The sequence below is a fragment of the Papio anubis genome, chromosome 5 (assembly GCF_008728515.1).
Source record: "Papio anubis isolate 15944 chromosome 5, Panubis1.0, whole genome shotgun sequence".
NCBI classification, from domain to species: Eukaryota; Metazoa; Chordata; class Mammalia; order Primates; family Cercopithecidae; genus Papio; species Papio anubis.
In genome coordinates this window covers 27,816,154-27,838,674 of record NC_044980.1, presented here as the reverse complement: position 1 = coordinate 27,838,674, position 22,521 = coordinate 27,816,154, and positions in this window count along the sequence as shown.

Here is a 22,521-nt window from a genome sequence, read left to right as displayed (position 1 = left end):
TAAGAACAGCAAAAGCAGTAGACCTCGCATGCCCATGCTAGGAAAGAATTAAAATGAGGACAATCAGCCTATTTCTTCGGATGAACAGGAAACCACCATTTTTCAAACCAGTTAACAAAACAATATTTCTGTCTAACTTTTTACTTTTACCTCAACTTGGGGCTTCCTCATCCATAAAGAAAAATACACACACACACACACACACACACATATATATATATATATACACACACACACTTTTTTTCTACTTCTCAGGAAATAGACATGACAGTTTTTACTCTGCTGTTCTGATGAAACTCCCAATGCATTAGATTTTGCAACATTACACCTAGGTACTCACTGTATGTAATTAATGCACAACGTTTTTGAAACTCTTGTTAACATATCATCTCTCACTTGGGACTTGCTGGCCTACCCTGTACTACCCACCATTGCATAGCTCAGAAGGATGGCAGATAGATGTAAAAATTCCAGAAGGGAGTTTTCTCAAAAGAACATTTTATTTGTAAGTGGTACCATTTGAGTTACAATAAAGCATTCTTGATTTTGCTGATCTGGTATTTACTGCCCTTTCACAAAATCAAAGAAATCTGTGTCAATTTCCTTGTCAAATATCATTGCAATATATATACGTGGCATGCATGCTGCCATGGCATATTTGTGGCATGTATGTTAGAGGCTTGATTTTTACAGACAATTGGGTTTTTGATATGAAATCAATGATAGACCAAGCCCGCCCTAATTTAAATATGGAGAAACAAAGTACAATGAACAGAGTTCTCAGCATCCTAAGATGTATGAAAAAATATATAGCAGTGATGAGGTCCAGGACAAGAGAAGTAAGGAGTTATCTCAATGCAATGGTAGAAATATTTAGTGTATTCCACTGGAAGAGTTCAAGTTCTCCTGCATGGTTGAGTTTAATTTGTGCAAACCATCAATATTGAGTCCTTTTTCTTGGGAACCACAGCACAGGTAATAGAAACTTGAGCTTGATTTAGCATTAGTGAAACAGAATGTGTCATATGTATACATTTATAATAAGAAACATGGGATATTTCAATAAATATTTCACTTGTATTGTCTACTAAAATAACGTGTTAATTGTAAAAGATAGGGTAGGACAAATAATTTTTCTCTATAACCCCTGACTGACTTTGTCCCCTATAGCTCTTTCTCCCACCACCTCCTGGACAAACGTGTAGCCTTAACTGTTCCTCTTACCCTCTTGACAATATCTAAATTGCCAATGACGCTAAGCCCTAAGGTCGGATTCTCCCTCTTCCAAGAACCATCCTTGACTAACTATTCTCCAAAACTAGCAAAACTTTGGCTTACTTAATCCTGCTAATACCCTATAAATCTTTCCTACATCTGTGCCCAAATTGGAACTATCTTGTAGAATCTTCAAACAAAAGCTTTTACTTTCTTCCACATAAAAATAAAAGCAATTTATAGTTTTTATTTAGAAAACTAATATTTAAATAATCAAAACATAGAAATAATAATACAAAATGTAAATCTTACATGTGAAGAGTGTATGGAAGTCCTCTACTTGAGTGCTGAGAAATCTTATTTTGAAATAGACAAAGACAATTTGTAATTCCAGGGTATTAATTATTACGCTGATTTGTGTTTCATTTTCAGAATAGAAATTACCCAGAGCTATCATTCTGCACTATTCTGAAGTTCATTGCCACATGAAAATAAAGGATTGTTGATATGTTAAACAAACAACAACAACAAAAACAAAGCAAAAAAACCTGACATGTCTACCACATTATGGAAATATTTTTAATTGGTGTTAAATCTTTCTTTTTCATATTTCCCAGCAGAAACCTGTTTGAGCTTTTCTTGTCAAAAAGCATTGTTGATGATATCTGGTTTCAGCCAATTGCTTTCAAGCTACTCATACACTTCCAAATATATCATTTGAAATTTGTCTCAAAATTGAATATGCATATAATTCACATTATATGGGATTCTTATCAAATTGAAGATATGATTTTGCAAGTCTAGGTGTATCTCAATTTTCTGCATTTCTAACAAACTTCCAAATGATGTCAATGCTTCTAGAGCACCAGCTTTATGTTTAAGGCTTTACATGGCCAGAATTATTCAGCTCAATTTCACATATATGCTCCTATAATTCATGTCCCAGTATTCTAGTACGCATCTGATAACCTGCTTCCTCACCATATTCTCTTTTGCCCAGCTTCATCTGCCTTCCTGATAGTTTCCATTTTCCTATGGGTTTTCATGCCTTCTTTCTTTTACACCTACTATTGATGTTTGTGTAATGTGACACCTCCCCTTAACAAACTGGAAATTTCTTAATTATTTCACACTGAGAAAGTTAGTTATATTTGTGTCTATATATGCATAGAATACTATACCTCATTTTTATCACCATGCATTGTACTAATCAGTTCCTTGACCAGGAATGTTTGAACTAATTCTAGTATTCTTCAAATTTAGGAAAATACTTGGTATAAATAAGCAACGATAACATAAACATTTACATTTAAATTTTTACTAGTTTATGTGTTTACTAAATAAAAAAGAAAGTGAAGAGAGAAAATGGAAATAGGATCATAGAGATGAAAAAAATGGAGTTTGTTATGTTTAAGTATACCCTACAAATGCTCATTTTCAATGTTACCTAAAGTGTCTAAAGTTATTTTTACCCTGAGTTGTCTAGGTAATATGTGATATTAGTCTCCACAGTTAGATTTTACCCTGACTCCACATTTCAACTCTTTTTTTTTCTATTAGCTCAGGGAATGTTCAAGCTATCTTATGAAATAGGGATAGATGAATTAAAGGGACCCATGGACTTTGATAATAAAAAAGAATAACAAGCTTGCACAAAAACAGTAATAGACTTGCTCAAAATCAAATCTGCATTTTAATAAGATCCCTATACAATGTGAATTGAAGTTGATGGTGACAGCCAATCATTTTATGGTGGTCATTCATCTTTCACAATTTCAGTGCTCTTCCTGCTTCAGAAAATGAGGGGAAATTCCTCTTGGGAAGATGAAGAGGTTCACCAAATGAAATAAGTTGAATTGAAGAAAATATAATGGAATGCAGTTTCCACATGCCTCTAAAAATGATCATTTCACATACCATTGCCAGGTGAAACCGCACTGTTACCACCTATGCATCTAAATTTCTGTCTGTTTCTCATCATAAAGTTGCTCTTTATTTCTCCAAAAATATTTTGTTGGCTAGTGTCTTATATTATTAAAAGTGACAGTTTGAAAATCAGGTTAACTACAGAATTGAGGACATTATGGTCAACTTACACTCCTCATTTGAGGACTGTTTTCCTCTTGCCCTTGTGTTTCAAACACCTTGCCAAACCCCATTCTTTCTGAACAAGGAAGCATGTTGAGAGAAATCACCTGTGAAGTATAATAAAATGATCTTTAAATGCATGCAAACACCCAATAATCTTTGTTTCTCAGGTCTGCTCCTGGGAAGCTATTAACTGGAAATGAAGCAGATTTAGACATTTTTTTAAAAAGTAGCACTAAGCATCCAGTGTTTAGATTCTTGAACTAGATGTCAATTTATTGCTCTTTCAAATTTCTCTGCTACTGACAACAACAAAGCATACAGATTTGAAAACATTTATTTAGGTATTAACTGAATTCTTACAAAGTCAATGAGACAAGAATCTATACAACAACAAAAGAATTTCTGCCTTGATAAAAATAAAATATACTTTTTTCAATGCAAATAATGTAAATGTTTGCCACAAGAAACCATTGAATTGCTTCTCTCTGAACAGCAGGGCTGAGTACAGAAACATGATTTTAGCTTCTAATATTGCATTATGCATTTTTGTCATGTATATTATAATGTTAAATTCGTACAATGAAATCATAAAATATATCATTTAATTAATTTTCAATGTATCATTAATTTTAAATTTCTAAAATTGTTTTATTGAGTTTTTACCTTCTTTTGTCATTTCTGTTAAATACAGGGACAAACAATGGAATTTAGAGAGGGACGTATTTAAATCTTGGCATTGATCATTTATTCTTAGGCAACCTAATTTTAATCTTTAATTCTCATTTTACTTATCTGTGAAATGAACATATGATTACACACAGAATATTTGTTTGGATTAAACAAGCTAATGAATGTAAAACATCTAGTAAAATGTTTATTTTATGGGCTTTCTAAAATGGCACTTGGTGTTATTCCTATTACTTTTATTATTAAATGTATTTTCATGATTATTAAAATTCACAAGCACTGCTCAAGATCTTTCAGATATTTTGATAAACTTGCTCGATAAGCTTACCCTTCAAAGTCATAATAGAGCAGTAGTTTACTATTCAAAGTCATAATAGAACAGTGGTTTAAAGAATGGATGCTGATATCAAGCATGTATTCAAATTTCAAGTACTCTATATGTTAGTTCAAATTTTTAGTCTGTATTTTCTCAACTGCGTGCATTTATACATATATGATCACATCATAACACTTTTTGGCATGGAATTAATTTGAAACTAACACGGAAAAATTTAGCAAAGAACATAAAGTACTGTTTCTCTTGCCTCTCTCTCGTATTGTGAGAGATATATTGTCCTTATTCAAAAGTTGGGAATAATGACTTCATTTCTCCTCCTTGTTTTTTATATACTACACTGTTCTTCCAGGTAAGTCACAAAACGTGGTTAGGCTTCGCTCTCCCTCTAGTAAAGTGATCTCCATCATCTAGATGAAGATATACAAAATTCCCACAAATGTGGCAAGGTTATGGCTTGATTGTGGCAAGGTTATGGCTTGATTATAGCAATGCAAATTTTTTATTCAAATAATGTCTGAATGTTTGTCTGCTAAGGTCACTGGGCACACAGATGATATATGAAAGCAACATCTGATGTGGATACTGGGCTCCCCACTGGCAAACTTCTAGGTAGGCACCTTCTACATAGCTGATGCACCTCCTGGGCACTTGTAAAATGTTCCATAAAAATGCTACCCCCTTGATTTACTAGAACTATTTGTCCTGCATCTCATTCTTTTACACCTCTTCAGGGTTAATGATCTTTCTTTCTGGACATTTTTCAGCTTATTCGCTACAATCTATCTACGCCTCTCTACCAAAGCCCTGCGCTGACCTCCTGTCTATCATCTGCCTGATATCCAATTAGGAGAAAGTTTAACATATAAAATCAGTCCAACCACAGCTAATATACAACCTGTAAGCTGATGGTACTAGACATTTAAATATCTAGTGTTGGCATTACTAAGTGTTAAAATATTGACATTATCAGATTTTAAGCTATCAAAACTCTTCCATACTTGCTATGTGGCCACTACCCCTTAAATACTGCTTGTCTCTTCTGCTGCAGTAGAATCTCACCTGGAACCCCCTGTCCCCAAATATCCCCATGATCCAGAAACTAAGTGATCAATGCTTGGCCCAGTAGAGGCTTTCTAGGATTTTATGCCAATGCCATGGCCAGTATCTGTGATTGACTATTTCGTGTGCTCTAAGTGCTATCATTGTTAACTTCTAACAGAGGAGGGAAATGAGATGTCAGAGGTTATGCACGTAACAGAACTTTGCTTCAAACCTGGTCAGCCCTGCGTGCCTTACTCCCAACCAATAGTACCGCCTGTCTGGCCAGAAGAATCCATTTTAGTCTAACTAAATATAACATTCTTATTAACAATTTTGTGACTTAATTCACAATAAAGATATGGAATATATACTACTCTTAGGCCTTGTTTTAAGCATTATAGCAATGTTATGCAATTTTTAGCTTAGCAGCCAGTAGAAGCTTTCACATAATAATGAAAATCATTGATGTTAAAAGTAATTCTCTACATATCAAAAGTAAAAGACCTATTTATATCAATAAATAAGAAGTCATTGGAAGAGTTTGATGTTATTTTCTAGGAAACACTGTGGTCTAGATACGTGCACTGCTCCGAAAAAGACAGCTGTATTAATAATTTAAAAGCAAAACAAAATAAACAAAATAAACACCTCAGCAAGCATTGCTAAGATATATACAATTTTCAGAACTATTTTTGAAAGAGTTAGTAAACAGTATGCACTAAACACAACTTTGATAAGCAGCTTTACATATATATTTACATATTGATCTACATTAGAAATTAAATGTTATGTGAGTACATATTATATGTTGTTTTAAAATACTTTGCTAAATATCACTCTGGAAGTATTAAAAATCAAAGCCCATATCCATGCTAGGAGGGCTCTATTTAGAACAAGAATGACCTAGATGCTTCTCAAGAAGAAGTTGATAATGCAATTTTCCCCAGAATATGCTGTGCTATTGTTATATTAATTTGTATAATATAGTATATACCAAAAGTACTTCTTATAATACCTCAATGAAAATATTGTTTCTCTGTCAAAATAACTTAAATATGCTTTTCCTGCTGCATTTGTTTCATTGGTTCTTCTTTAGTCATGTTACTATTTAAGGTTTCTGCCTTCTCCCAAAATTCATATGTGGAAGCTTAATCCCCAGTGGAATAGTATTAAGACATGAGGTCTTCAGTAGTTGATTAGATCCTCATGAATGGGATTTGTTCCTTATAAAAGAGGTCCAAGGAGGATGCTCTAAGAATGCATTATCTGTGAGGGAAGGGCTCTTACTAGACATTAAAACTCACAGTACTCTGATCTTAGAACTCCCAACCTCCAGAACTGCGAGAAAAAATGTTTGTTGTTGATAAGCCACCCAGCCTCTGTTATCTTTGTTATATCATCCCCAAAACACTAAGCCAACTCAATGAATGAATGGATGTGATACCACAGTTCTTCCACATGTGTCCATCTTTTTCAAGTTGCTTCACACCGTGCTCCTCCTCACTGCATTCCACATCCAAATGCTCAACACTCTGATTTTCCAACCTTCCTGACTCCCACCCATTCTATATTCCCCTCACTCCGATTCCTTTAGGAATTCTAATGACTTGAATTTTTGGATGTTTATTAATTGATTTCTGATGATAGTGTACTGATACTTTGAACTTTTTTTTTTTTCTTTTGAACTTTTAGGTTCAGGAATACATGTACAGGTTTGTTATATAGGTTAACTGCATGTCACAGGGGTTTGGTGTACAGATTATTTTGTCACCAGGTAATAAACATAGTGGCCAATAAGTATTTTTTCCTGATCCTCTCCCTCCTCCTACCTTCTGCTCTTGTATCTCTTGTTCCCCTCTTTGTGTTCATCTGTTCTTGCTGTTTAGCTCCCAGTTATACTGAGAACATGCAGTATTTGGTTTTCTGTTCCTGCATTGGTTTGCTTGGGATAATGCTGTCCACCTCCCTCCATGTTGTTACAAAGGACATGATGTCTTTCTTTTTTATGGCTGCATAGCATTCCACAGTGTATATATACCACATTTTCTCTAGCTAGTCTACTATTGATGGGCATTCAGGATGATTCCATGTCTTTGCTATTGTGAATAGTGCTGCAATGAATACACACATGCATGTGTCTTTATGGTCATTTTTAGCAGCTGTAAATAAAATGCCCTCCTTGCTAACTCTCAGAGCTTATTTACTTATTTATTTAATTATTTATTTACTTGAGACAGAGTCTTGTTCTGTCACCCAGACTGCAGTGCAGTGGCATAATCTCAGCTCGCTGCAACCTCCGCCTCCTGGGTTCAAGTGGTTCTCCTGCCTCAGTCTCCCAAGTAGCTGGGATTACAGGGACATGCCACCACGTCCAACTAATTTCTGCATTTTTAGTAGAGACAGGGTTTCACCATGTTGGCCAGGCTGGTCTCGAATGCCTGACCTCAAGTGATCCACCCACCTCGGCCTCCCAAAGTGCTGGGATTATAGGCACGAGCCACCTCACCTGGCCCTTCAGCTCATTTATTTATGATTTCCACATTCACATTGTCACAAAGATCAGTTTGCTATATATATCATAAAAACAGAAGAAAAAATAAGTTTTCAAATTAGTAAAACTTGTTTGAAACTGAAACAACAAACTGTAACTATGACGTAAAAGTAAGATGTTCTCTGCACCAGAGAAAAACTAGGAATGGAGTCTGAGAGCCCTCATCTCTCAAATCTTTGACTGGGTCTTTGATTAATGCTAGAGACTAAATCGTGTGCACCCGAAATTCTCATGCTGGAGTTCTAACTCCCACTAGTTGTGACTGTATTCAAAGATCGAGTCTTTAACAAAATAATTATGTTAAACAAGGTAATATGGTTGGGTCCTGATCCCTCATGACTGGTGTTTTTATAAAAGGAAATTAGGACACGGACATATTCTTATGAAGATGATGTGTATTATTCACATGCTGCTATAATAGAATAACACAGACCAGGAAGGTTAAACAACTAAAATTTACTTTCTCATAGTTCTGGAGGCTAGACGTTCAAGATCAAGAATCTATTAGACTTGGTTTCTGGTAAGGCCCCTCTTTCTGGCTTATAGAAAACTGCCTTCTTACTATGTCCTCACATGACTTTTTCTCTGTATGTGTGGAGAGAGATCTCTGGTACTATTTCTTTGTCTTATAAGAATTCCTATCTCATCATGTTAGGGTCCCATGTTTATGATCTCATATAAACTTAATTAGTTTTCTAAATGTTCTATCACCAAATATAGTCACATTAGAGATTGGAGCTTCAACATATAAATTTTGAAGATACAATTTAGTCCAAACACTATGTGAAGACACAAAGTAGGCATCATCCAGGCAAGGAGAGAAACCTCAGAAGAAATCAACCCTACTGACACTAATCTCACACTTCTGCCCTACCCAACTGTGAACAAATAAGTTACTATTTTTTTTTTAAAGCTGTGTTAATATGGATTTTTTCCTATAGAGTATGATATTTTGTCATCTTCAAAATATTGTTTCCTGGTAAGTGACTGTCTCTCTCAGGCTTAACCAGTTGATAGAGATGGCAAAGACCTTGGATATGACCTGCCTTCTTATGCCAGTAAAGCAATCGCAAGTGTATCTCTACAACTACACTCTTTATCTAAATCTCACACACTAAGATAATATTTTCCCTGCCTTAAATTATTACAAAGCCAGCTCTCAGACAACTAGAGACCACCTCTAATTGAAAGACCCCATTTGGAGGCCCCTGTATCAAGGTTACTCATTTGAGTCCCTCCCTAGGCACCACTACCAAGCCTTCTTATGGGGCCCAGAGAAGAAGTACAGACACTTCTCTCCAACCTGTCTCAGTCCTCAGAAATTTCCAGTTCCCAGCCTTTTCCCTTCTCCCTTTCTATGGCCCCTACAGTCAACAAATTGGAAATACCTTTTTGTTCAGAGATCTCTTGACAGTGAGACAATTGTCTCTGTCTGCACTGATACATATGACATTTGCTTAGTGCAGAACTGTGGTGAAAATGGAACATTTGAGGAGTCAATACCTTTTCCTGTTTAGTCTCTTGCTTTTATACTATGGCAAAAAGCAGTTAAAGGCTCAACTATTACTTTGGTTTGAGCTTATCATTTTAATGGATTGACAATTTGTAACAATTTGACAATTGTCGTGGTTGGACAATTTGCCTGAAACATGACCTTTCAGTTCTCTCAGGCGCACCTCAGCTCTTGACAATAAAAAGAAAGATACAAGAGATATGTGACTCAAACTTCAGCCAAATTTTCATCCCTGGTGCAAATAAAGAGTCACAATTTGGAAGAAGAAATTAGAGGTAAATGTCTAAGCCTTCTACTTGTGAAGTTGCTCTCTTCATTCTGAGGCAGTTGCCTTGAAAATCATTAGTACATGTTTGTTAGTATTTCTGGTCGAAAGTAATAAATGCAGCTCTGGCTAATGATCCAGTCGATTAAACTTTTTACTAAATTAAAAAAAAATAGGAAACTTATAAAGCCTTTAGTAGACTTAATTTAATAGCAAATGTTCACAGACAACAATGGTTGCTGCTGATTTGATGAGTACACTGGTCTGATCAGGATATGTCCTTGCTGCCACCAAGGAATGGTTACTAAAAGTTTGCACCACTGTCTCTCTTGCTCTATGATTCCTACCTTGTAATTATTATAACTACCGCAAACCCTAAGCAGAGAGAGAGAGAGAAAAAGAGCAAGAGAGATGAGCTGTCAGTACTTTCCTGCTTCTGATACCAGATTCTTGGTCAAAGTCAAGAGAAAATGTTTCTAATGTATGGCGTCTAGGAGTTTATGTAACAGGTAGATAGGCATGAATAGACCAGGAGATGGCTTTCCCCACTTACCAGGAATGTCAGGTGATGGTTGGGCAATGATCACATTGCCCCTCTTAAAGTGGTAAGTTGGCGGCTGGTGTCAGAAAGAGGCCATTTCTTGATGGTCCACACCTGTTGCATTACAGTGTTAACTGAATGCAGATGTCAGGGAGAAACAACTTCCTGGGCATGTGCATTAAGAGACAAAATAGAGGAGCATGATCTTCCGGGGGCACTCCAAGGGAAAAGGGAAGAAAGCCTCAGATGGGCATGCATACAACTTCCTAAACACACTGCATGTGCTCACCTCTCAAGTTTAAAGAGACACTACACACGTGGTTGGCCCATCCTCAGGGAAGAATCAGTGGAAAGGGGCCAGCCTATAAGTGCTAGGATCAAAGTTAAACATTGCACTTGACCCTCACATGCCCATTTGGGTCTCTTCCAAGCATAGTTTCCCCCCTGTCTGAAGATATTTTAAATAAACGTACACTGCTATTCTGAAAATTGCCTTGGTCTCTTTTTTTTTTGCCTTATTCCCTTAGTCAAATTCTTTCTCCTGAAGAGGCAAGAATTGAGGTTGCTGCAGACTTGTATGAATTTGCCACCGGTAACTTGGATACCTTCCACCAGTTACATTTAAGGCACACAACTGGGCATTCATAGTACTCAGGGGCCTTGCAGTGGTATGATTAAAATCACAGATTCTGATGCTGCACTGCCCATCTGCCACACTAAAAAGCTGTCTGGACTTCTGCAAGTTTCTTAACCTCTCTGTACCTCAGACTCCTCATCTGTACAAAAAAGAATGTAGTGGTCACCTCACAGGATTTTTTTTTTGAAGAATAAATAATTTTAAATATATAAAACACTTAATACATGAAACACGACTGCATTATTTTTACTCATTAATTTTAAATTGCAAGAGAGAAAAGGAGAAATGATTATCAAGCATTATTTGTTCCTATGAGGATGAGGTGGGATTTTGATGTAAGCAAAACACAAACGACAAGGAATTCTCCAAGTACAAAATGACATGTATGTAACCTCTGGGTAACTCAAATAAAATCTTTACCATAAGAGGCTAGGAAATAATGCACTTAATGTGAGAATTAATGTGATTAAAAATTTGGTGATTATTTACGTAGTTCTCATGTAATCACCGGGGGCAGAATTGCTTGTGACTTGTGCTCTGTGGAGATTAAAGATGAAATACATGAGTGGAGGTCTCTTAAAAGGTCACACTCCAAGTCTGATTTCTTCATTCTGCTGTCAACAGTCAGAAATCCATCCCAGATTCATGAGATAAGTGGATTGAGACCAGGTGATTCTGGCATAGAGGAATAGGTTGTAGGAGAAAGTATGAAACCTGGAGAAAGCTGATGAGGACAAATCAACGCATAAAAGTAAGAGTGAGGGAATTTGAAATGACACAACAGGCAAAGTCCACCTGCAGCGATGCTTTGGTGCTTCCACTTTGTTTCTGTCCCTTGATTAATGCACCCAATTCTTCACTTCTCTCAGGGCTTTGTCAGGGGAATAGAGAAAAATGTGCTGCTCTTTGATTCCTGGGGTGAGATTATTTCAGACTGGTAAATGCAGCTTTATACTGTTTAAATTTCTGTATGATATTTGTTTTGTTTAAATTTGATAACAAAACATACAGGTAGAGAGTGTGTTTCATTCCTCAGTGTATGTCTTAGTCCTCTTGGGCAGCTTTAAGAAAATTTCATACACTCAGTGACTTATAAACAACAGAAATGTATCCCTCATAATTCTCCAGGCTGGGAAGTCCAACTTTGAGGCACAATCAGATCCATTGCCTTGTGGGGGCCCAACTTCTAGATTATAGATGGCTCCTTCTGGCTGCGTCCTCGCATAGGGAAAACAATGAGGAGTTTCTCTTAAGCATTTTTTTTATAAGAAGACTAATCTCATTTACAAATGCTCCACACTGATGACCTAAATGCCCCTAAAGGTCCCACTTCCTAATATCATTCCCTTAACTGTAAAGATTTTAACATATGAAGTCAGTCAGCGGGGCGGGCATCAACATTTTAAATACAGCAATGTGTATAGTAAAGTTGAGGAAAACATTAACCGAAATAGAGGGAAATAAAGCATTATTTTGGAAAGTATGAAGTAAAATGCACTAGTATTGTTATTTCATTCAAAAAATACCATGCTAATTATGTATACATGATTGGATTTATTTATATTCTTAGTAATAACAAACTTTTGTCCTTAAACTTGGCCCAGAAATTGCTCACAATAAGCAACAATTTCTTAAACATACGCTTACACAATAAAACTGAACAAGATAATACAAACACTTATACATTAATATTGGCATATTTCCTCTCTATTGTCTCAGGGAACTCTAAAATCGAATGAAAAGAGAGACATTTAACAAAATTTGAGCATGAAAAATGCATGGTGAAACTTTAAGCGCACAAACATTTGTATATTATATTCAAAATGTCACTTAATGCAAATTATAATGACAATATCAACAGAAAATAACAGTGAAATGCCTTCAAAAGAGCCAAAGGCCTTCAGATTGAAGTTAACTCTATTATGTCTTTGAAAAGTATTGTAGTATTCTTGAAAAGTCACTGCAAAAAAATACCACTGAAGAATTCATTCAAAATAAATCTAAAATCGAATGACTTGATATGAAGCCATCAAACATACATACATGTATGTCACCCTAAGAATTATAGATACAAAAGAAAATATATTTCTATATTTATTAAATGATAAATATCTTAAAAGGAATAAAAAATAAAGATCTAAACTCAAAAGTAAAAAAAAAAAGATTTATTAGTGGATGTAAGAGGGCATTAAAAATGAGAAATATTGTAAGGTATATTGAATTCCACAAAAATTTCAGTTTGCTTTTTGTCCTTTAGTGATGATTTTGTACAACTGAATTGCAATAGTCATTTAAGTTCATTACTAAGCTTAGTAAATTGTGAAAATAGAGAGGATCTGACAACAAAAACACAGTATCTTTTTAAAAAATATACATATTTTATAATGTAAGCTTCTTTCCATATAGCTGAACTTATAAATAATGCTTTATCTGGATTTTTCTCCAAAGAGTCTGTTTAAACATTTCCATGTTTTAGCTGGGTTAAAAGCACAGAATTTTACATTACATACTAAATTTTATTGAGTTATATGCTAATATACTTAATCACAATTATATTGCTGAGTATCTGAGTTAATCTTTGTTTATAGCTATGATTACATTTGATTCAGTCTTAAAAGTCATTTAATATTTATATAAATATAAATTTTGTGATAAATATTTACTTATATTAGTTTGCAATTTTGTTTTATTTTAAGATAAAGCAGCTTGGGACTACTGCAATTAAAGATATAGCTTTTCTTTTCTTTCTTTTTTTATTATAATTTAAGTTCTGGGATACATGTGCAGAACGTGCCATTTTTGTTACATAGGTATACACGTGCCATGGTGGTTTGCTGCACTCATCAACCCGTCACCTACATTAGGTATTCCTCCTAATGTTATCCCTCCCTTAGCCCCCCATCCCCCGACAGGCCCCAGTGTGTGATGTTCCTCCCCCACCCCGCCGTGTTCATGCATTCTCATTATTCAACTCCGATTTATGAGTGAGAACATGTGATGTTTGGTTTTCTGTTCTTGTGATAGTTTGCTGAGAATGATGGTTTCCAGCTTCATCCATGTCCCTGCAAAGGACATGAACTCATCCTTTTTTATGGCTGCATAGTATTCCATGGTGTATATGTGCCACATTTTCTTTATCCAGTCTATTATTGATGGGCATTTGGGTTGGCTCTAGGTCTTTGCTATTGTGAATAGTGCTGCAATAAACATACGTGTGCATGTGTCTTTATAGTAGCATGATTTATAATCCTTTGGGTATATACCCAGTAATGGGATTGCTGGATCAAATGGTATTTCTAGTTCTAGATCCTCAAGGAATTGCCACACTGTCTTCCACAATGGTTGAAGTAATTTACACTCCCACCAATAGTGTAAAATAGTTTCTATTTTTCCACATCCTTACCAGCATCTGTTGTTTCCTGACTTTTTAATGATCGCCTTTCTAACTGGCATGAGATGGTATCTCACTGTGGTTTTGATTTGCATTTTTCTAACGACCAGTGATGATGAGCATTTTTTTATATGTCTGTGGCTGCATAAACATCTTCTTTTGAGAAGTGTTTGTTCATTCCCTTCACCCACTTTTTGATGGGGTTGTTTTTTTCTTGTAAATTTGTTTAAGTTCTTTGTAGATTCTGGATATTAGCCCTTTGTCAGACGGATAGATTGCAAAAATTTTCTCTCATTCTGTAGGTTGCCTGTTCACTCTGATGATAGTTTCTTTTGCTGTGTAGAAGTTCTTTAGTTTGATTAGATTCCATTTGTCAAATTTGGCTTTTGTTGCCATTGCTTTTCGTGTTTTAGACATGAAGTCTTTGCCCATGCCTACATCCTGAATGGTATTGCCTAGGTTTTCTTCTAGGATTTTTATGGTCCTATGCCTTTCTTTTTTTTTTTTTTTTTATTTTTTATTTATTTATTTTTTTTTAGACAGAGTCCCGCTCTGTTGCCCAGGCTGGAGCACAGTGGCGCGATCTCTGCTCACTGCAAGCTCCGCCTCCCAAGTTCATGCCATTCTCCTGCTTCAGCCTCCCTAGTAGCTGGCACCACAGGCGACTGCTACCACGCCTGGCTACTTTTTTGTATTTTTAGTAGAGATGGGGTTTCACTGTGTTAGCCAGGATGGCCTTTATCTCCTGACCTCGTGATCCGCCCGCCTCGGCCTCCCAAAGTGCTGGGATTACAGGCGTGAGCCACCGTGCCGGGCTGTCCTATGTCTTACATTTAAGTATTTGATTCATCTTGAGTTGATTTTTGTATAAAGTGTAAGGAAGGGGGTCCAGTTTCAGTTTTCTGCATATAGCTTTTTTACTCTAGTTGAAAAATGAAATTAATTCCCACGTTAACTAAAACGAAATAAAACTGGCAAGCTCCCAGTGACAGTAAACACTGCAGTTTCCGAGAAGGGTGGATGAAGAATTCATTCTAGGGTGGGAGTTTTAGGACCCGACTTTTTACTCTTCTACTGATATGAAAATTCTGGGCAGAAGTGGGTGGTTTCCCGGCAAGGGCCCCACCCTCAAGCCTGGAACTGAGGCCCAAAGTGAGAACATTATATTCCTGTTTTCGTGCTTGAATGTTGCCTTTTTCCAAAACCTCCCATGCCTGCCCCAGTCCCTATCGTGTGCTCATAAAAACCCCAGGCTTAGACAGTAGAAAAGAGAAGCGGCTGAACGTGGATAGGAGAAGCAGCCGGGCGTTGGAAACTATGGTCAGCCGTAAGAGAGAAGTGGCTTGACTTCAGAAAAATAGCTTGATGGCGCGACTTCAGGGGAAGAATACCTTTCCGCTCCCTCACCTTTCCAGCTCCCCTTCCTGCTGAGAGCTATTTTCATTGGCAATAAAATTATCCGCATTCACCACTCCTCAATTCATTCGTGTGACCTGATTTTTCCTGGACACTGAACAAGAGCTTGGGTACTACCGCTGCAGATGCAAAAGGCTGTCACACTGAGCTGTTAACACTTAAGCCATCCGCGGCCAGCAGAGCTAAAAGAGCACTATAACACACACCCTCTGGGGCTTCAGGGGTCGCAACCACCCCCCTAGATGCTGCCGCGGGGCTGGTAAGTAATTCGTTCCTGTCAGCACCCAAAAACGCTTGGCCCAGCTTCTGCACCCACTCACCAGCATGCTCCCTCTCACTAGTGGCTGCGCACAGCGGGTTTGAGTGAACAAAGTTTGCCCCGTGCCAGCGCTGAAGCGGCCAGCTAGCTCCAGCACTCCAGTTCCTACCCGCAAAGGGGTGAGGGAAAATTTTCTGCTTCACTACTTCCAAATCTCAAGGGACTCATCCTGCTATAATGGAAAGGATGGAAAAGAGAGAAGATCCTGCTTTAGTCTGAACCAAAAACACAGATCCTGATCAGTTTAGTTCAACAGATAGGAATGAGAACGAAAATAGAGAAGATACACCCAAAATTATTAATTTAAGTTGCAAAACCCCAATCACTAGTGAAATATAGCCTAATAAAACTTCTCAAGTGCTGACCAATCAGATTGACAATTCCTTCGTCATAGATAAATAATCAAGTGATGTGCTCAAAAGAAGGGATGAAATATTTGTCTTAGGTATTTGTCTTTAATGAACAAATCTGCTGCATGAGAAAAGTAGAAAAGACCTGTTTACCACAGTGATTCATGATACTTTAACAAAATAAGAATATGTATATTTCTACCATCTTAGATCACATATTTTTCAGTGTCTCCTAAGCATAACTGGTAATTTATTATTAATGTTTAAAAATTATTGGTGAATATGAATCATTTTTGCTGACATTGTAATAGTTATTTACATTTAGTGAATTAGCATTTCAGTATTTGGCCTATTTAACTATTTGAACTTAATGAGATTTGTGTTTTTTTCCCTATTTGTAAGTACTCTTTGAAAAGTAAATCCTTTTTGAACAATATTTTCTATTAATAAGTTGGCCTGAAAAAATGTTTGCTAACATTTCCTGCTTTATGTGAAGGTTTCACAAATTTAGATGTTACAAAGGAATGCTTCCTTCAGAGAGTAAAATTAAAGGTTATCGGATTCTCAGAGAAAAAGTATCTTACTTTGATTTCCTTCCTGGAATAATAAATCTTCAAATTGGGGTGTTTTTAACTCTTGAGATGTATGAAGACCTTACAAAGAATATATTAAGACCAATAAATTTTAAGAAATCAATTAATTTTTTTTCAACTGATTTGGCTCAGAACGTAATTATCATCAAAGTATTATTTAGATTCTCTATGCTAATCTTTTTTTTTTTTTCACAATCACCTTTTTCTTATTTTACAAAAAATAAAACATTGTCTTCACTCATCTTAAAAGAAACAGTTTTCCAGTGGGAAACTTTTGTGGTTGTCAAAAGCAGAGACAATTCAAAAGATCTTCATACAAAGAAGTTTACTTTAATAAGGCAGTATCCTATCTCACTGAAAAAGAAACAAGCAAAAAAACTTTTCGATCAAATTTTACATTACAGTTTGAATGTGTTTTGGAAAATTAAGATAGGTCTTTGTTTGTTTGGTTGGTTTGTTTGTTTGTTTTTTGGTTTTGGTTTTGAGACGGAGTCTCACTGTGTCTCCCAGGCTAGAGTGCAATGGCACCACCTCGGCTAACTGCAGCCTCCACCTCCTGTGTTAAAGCAATTCTCCTGCCTCAACCCTCAGCCTTCCCAGTAGCTGGGATTACAGTCACATGTCACCACGCCCAGCTAATTTTTGTACTTTTAGTAGAGATGGGGTTTCACCAGGTTGGCCAGGCTGGTCTCAAACTCCTGACCTTAGGTCATCCACCCACCTCGGCCTTCCAAAGTGCTGGGATTATAGGAATGAGCTACTGCATTCGACCGAGATAGGTTTTGATTAGTTCTTTTTTTTTTTTTTCTGTTATACTTCAAGTTCTAGGGTACATGTACACAATGTGCAGGTTTGTTACATATGTATACTTGTGCCATGTTGGTGTGCTGCACTCATTAACTTGTCATTTGCATTAGGTATATCTCCTAATGCTATCCCTCCTCTCCCCTCTCCCCACAATGGGACCCAGTGTGTGATGTTCCCCTTCCTGTGTCCAAGGGTTCTCATTGTTCAGTTCCCACTTATGAGTGAGAACATGCAGTGTTTGGTTTTCTGTTCTTGTGATAGTTTGCTGAGAATGATGGTTTCCAGCTGCATCCATGTCCCTACAAAGGACACGAGTTCATCCTTTTTTATGGCTGCATAGTATTCCATGGTATATATGTGCCACATTTTCTTAATCCAGTCTGTCACTGATGGACTTTTGGGTTGATTCCAAGTCTTTGCTATCGTGAATAGTGCCGCAATAAACATACGTGTGCGTGTGTCTTTATAGCAGCATGACTTATAATCCTTTGGGTATATCCCCAGTAATGGGATGACTGGGTGAATGGTATTTCTGGTACTACATCCTTGAAGAATCACCACATTGTTTTCCACAATGGTTGAACTAGTTTACAGTCCCACCAACAGTGTAAAAGTGTTCCTATTTCTCCACATCCTCTCCAGCACCTGTTGGTTCCTGATTTTTTAATGATTGCCATTCTAACTGGTGTGAGATGGTATCTCATTGTGGTTTTGATTTGCATTTCTCTGATGGCGAATGATGAGGAGCATTTTTTCATGTGTCTGTTGGCTGTATGAATGTCTTCTTTCGAGAAGTGTCTGTTCATATCCTTTACCCATTTTTTGATGGGGTTGTTTGTTTTTTTCTTGTAAATTTGATTGAGTTCTAATCCTCAATAAAATACTGGCAAACCTAATCCAGCAGCACATCAAAAAGCTTATCCACCATGATCAAGTGGGCTTCATCCCTGGGATGCAAGGCTGGTTCAACATACGCAAATCAATAAATGTAATCCAGCATATAAACAGAACCGAAGACAAAATGATTATCTCAGTAGATGCAGAAAAGGCCTTTGACAAAATTCAACAGCCTTCATGCTAAAAACTCTCAATAAAAATTTGGTATTGATGGAACATATGATTAGTTCTTTACTACTATATAATCAAAAATGCTAACACCAAAATGAATATATATTATTATTAAGCAAAATAAATTGCTTTTAAGTAATACATATGTTCACAATTTTTTGAGGACAGAGTAATTAGAAAAACATTTCTTAAAAACATATTGGCTGGGTGTGGTGGTTCACACCTGTAATTCCAGCACTTTGAGAGGCTAAGGTGGGTGGATCACCTCAGGTCAGGAGTTTGAGATCAGCCTGGCCAACATGGTGAAACCTCGTCTCTACTAAAAATACAAAAATTAGCTAAGCGTGGTGGCATGTGCCTGTAATCTCAGCTACTCAGGAGGCTGAGGCAGGAGAACTGCTTGAACCCGGGAGGCGGAAGTTGCAGTGAGCAGAGATCGCGCCACTGCATGTACTCCAGCCTGGGTGGCAGAGCAAGACTCCATCTCAAAAAAACAAAAACAAAAACAAAACATATTGCATTAGGGTGAAATATTTTAGGAAAGACAATGCAAATACAAGTAAATGAGAAAAGAAAATGCAAACTGCAAAAATGTAATCCTATTAAAAGTAATACATTCACACAACTTTAAGACATGTTATACAGAATACATTTATGATAGTGATCAGACATTTTTAAAGTAACTTTTTAAAAAATTTGCCAGAAAATACATCCATTGCAAGTATTTGTACTTCATTTGAAAACATCTAGAAGCCATTCTAAATAACGTGTGGAGCACACATTTATATTTCTAAAATCATTTTAGAGAAAGGGAAGTCTTAAAAGGTGATTAGACTATCCTAGAGTAAGGAATTTCTAGTATAATTAATAAGTTCGTTTTGTTAATATTCATGACCAACCTGTGTAACTAGGATTTGGGTGTTTTTTAATTTTAATTTGCCAATGTAAATATTTCGGTGATAGTGCAGAGCAAGTATATATTTGAGTCCTCCATGTTAAAGGTAAAGTGATAATAATGCTGTAATAAGTTTATCTAATGTATTCAGATAAAACAATATTATAATGATGTATATACACCAACATGCAAAGGACCAGAAGGAAGTACTATATTGTAAAGTTAAAAGGGATAACTTGTATTTCAATATCTCAAGATGGCTGTTCTTTTATATGTAACTAAAGTAATTTAGTTCTATATAAATTATGTATTTACATAGATAATCACAGGTCAATTTAATAAAAACATATAGATAGTTTGATTTAGGATTATGAATATTGTATACGCTTAGTTGATAAAGCTGCAGCAATGTTTGAGAGAATTCACTCTAATTTTGAAAGATGTTCCACTTTGGATAAAAGGCTACCAGACAGCATTGCACACTACAGAGAAATCTTCCATGAAAATAAATGTCAATGAATGCTGCAGATTTTATTATTTTATTATTTTAAGAATTTTCCCTCCAACTTCAACCTTCAGCAACCACCACCCTTGTCAGTCAGCAGCCATCAACGATTGGGCTAGACTCTCTACCAGCAAAAAGATTACAACTCACTGAGGGCTCAGATGATCATTAGAATTTTCAGCGATAAAATCTTAATTAAGGTAAGTACATTATTATTTTTAGACATAATGTTATTGTATATTCAAAAAACTGCAGCATAGTGTAAACATATCTTTTATATGTTCTGGAAAACCAAAAAATTTGTGTGACTTGCTTTATTGAGATATTCACTTTATTGTAGGGGCCAGGAAGCCAACTTACAATATTCCAGAGGTATGCGTGTTTCCTTGTTTTATCCTCAGGCAAAAAGGTAGCTAAACATATTTGAAGAAAACGCCTGACAACTTGAAAATTTCAAAGAGATAATAAATCACTCAAAGATAATTATGAAATTGTTACCAAAATAAAATTATACTACTATGTAAAGATTATGGTTCAAATAATTTTAATAAAAAAGGAAAGTAGGAAGGCTAAAAAGGAAGAAAGAGAGAGAAAGAAAAGGAATGAAAGAGGGAAGGAGAAAAATAATGGAAAGAAGTAAGGAGAAAAGAAAAGAAAGAGGAAAGGAAGGAAGGAAGGAAGAGAGAAGGAGACTGGGCGCAGTGGCTCACGCCCGTAATCCCAGCACTTTGGGAGGCTGACGCGGGGGGATCACGAGGTCAGGAAATAGAGACCATCCTGGCTGACACGGTGAAATACCGTCTGTACTAAAACTGCCAAAAATTAGCCGGGCGTCGTGGCACGTGCCTGTAGTCCGAGCTACTCGGGAGGCTGAGGTAGAAGAATCGCTTGAACCTGGGAGGCGGAGGTTGCAGTGAGCCGACATCCTGCCACTGCACTCTAGCCTTGGCGAGAGAGCAAGACTTCCTCTCAAAAAAAAAAAAAAAAAAAAAAAAGGAGAAAAGGAACTGAATTGAACTGTTGAACTGCATTGTTTTTCTCCAACATCATATGTTGAAGCCTTAACCTCCGAATGTAATGACTGAGAGATGGGGGCTTTGGGAGGTAACTAGGTTTAGATGGGATTAGTATTCTTCATAATACAAGACAGCAGAGAGCTTGTGTGTTCTTTCTCTCCCTCTCTCCTTCTCTCCTTCTCTGTCCTTTGATCCATGTGAACAAAAAGAATGATAAAGTGGTCATCTGTAAGCCAGAAGGAGGGCCTTCACCAGAACCCACTCATGCTGGCACTCTGATCTCAGACTTAGAAGTCTCCAGGACTGTGAGAAGAAAACGTCTATTGTTTCAGCCACTTAGTCTGTGGCATTTTGCTAGGCATCCTAAACTGACTAAGATCCTTCTTAAATAGTGGTTTTAGTATCTAAAATATTAATTGACTCTTGAGGCACTGGATTTCCAAATATGACTTTCTTCATTGTATTTCTTAAATAATGAATATAATAATATTAACATGCAATAAAAATAGCCTTCAAAGCATCCCTCCAAAACTCATTTCACAGTGCTTAATATAGAAAAATAATAATGAATTCCAATGATAATGGAGTAATTAAAGTTAGTAGGCAGAAGGGAAATGCATAATATCTGCAGATAAAATTGAAATGGGAATTTGATTTAGAGAAAGCAAAAATGCATTTTTTACAGTGCTTGAATGGCAAATTAATTTATTTCATGTAAAAATATTTACTTGTTCTCTCCACTCTTAATCATGGTAGAGCCAAAAAATATTTGCCTGAATATTTAAAAAGAAAAAAAAAAAGTAACACTCAGAAGATCGAAACAGGAGAAAGAAGAAAAATTTTATGCACAGATAATTATATACATAAAAAATAAAACAATCTACAGATAAGTTTAGCAAAATAGTTAAGTGATGGAATGCAGAATGATAAATCCATATTCTCACCAAGTAAATAGGAAACACTTACTAAAATTAACCATATGCTGCTAAAGTGTCTATTATCTTTTTTATCTTTAAATGGGAATGCATTCTCTATGACTCAGAAATAATTCTCCTTTAGATTATATATCTCTTTGGGGTATGCATACACATGTGTTTATGTACACTGAAACCTGGAAAGCGTATGTACAATGTGTATATATGTTTATAAGTTTAGAGTAATACTATATATAATACGTTGTAATAAATCTAAAATAGAAACTGAAATGTTCTGCAGCAACAGAATGAACAAAGAAAATGTGGTTTATTTTTAAGAATACAACCATACAATCAATGAAATGCAGC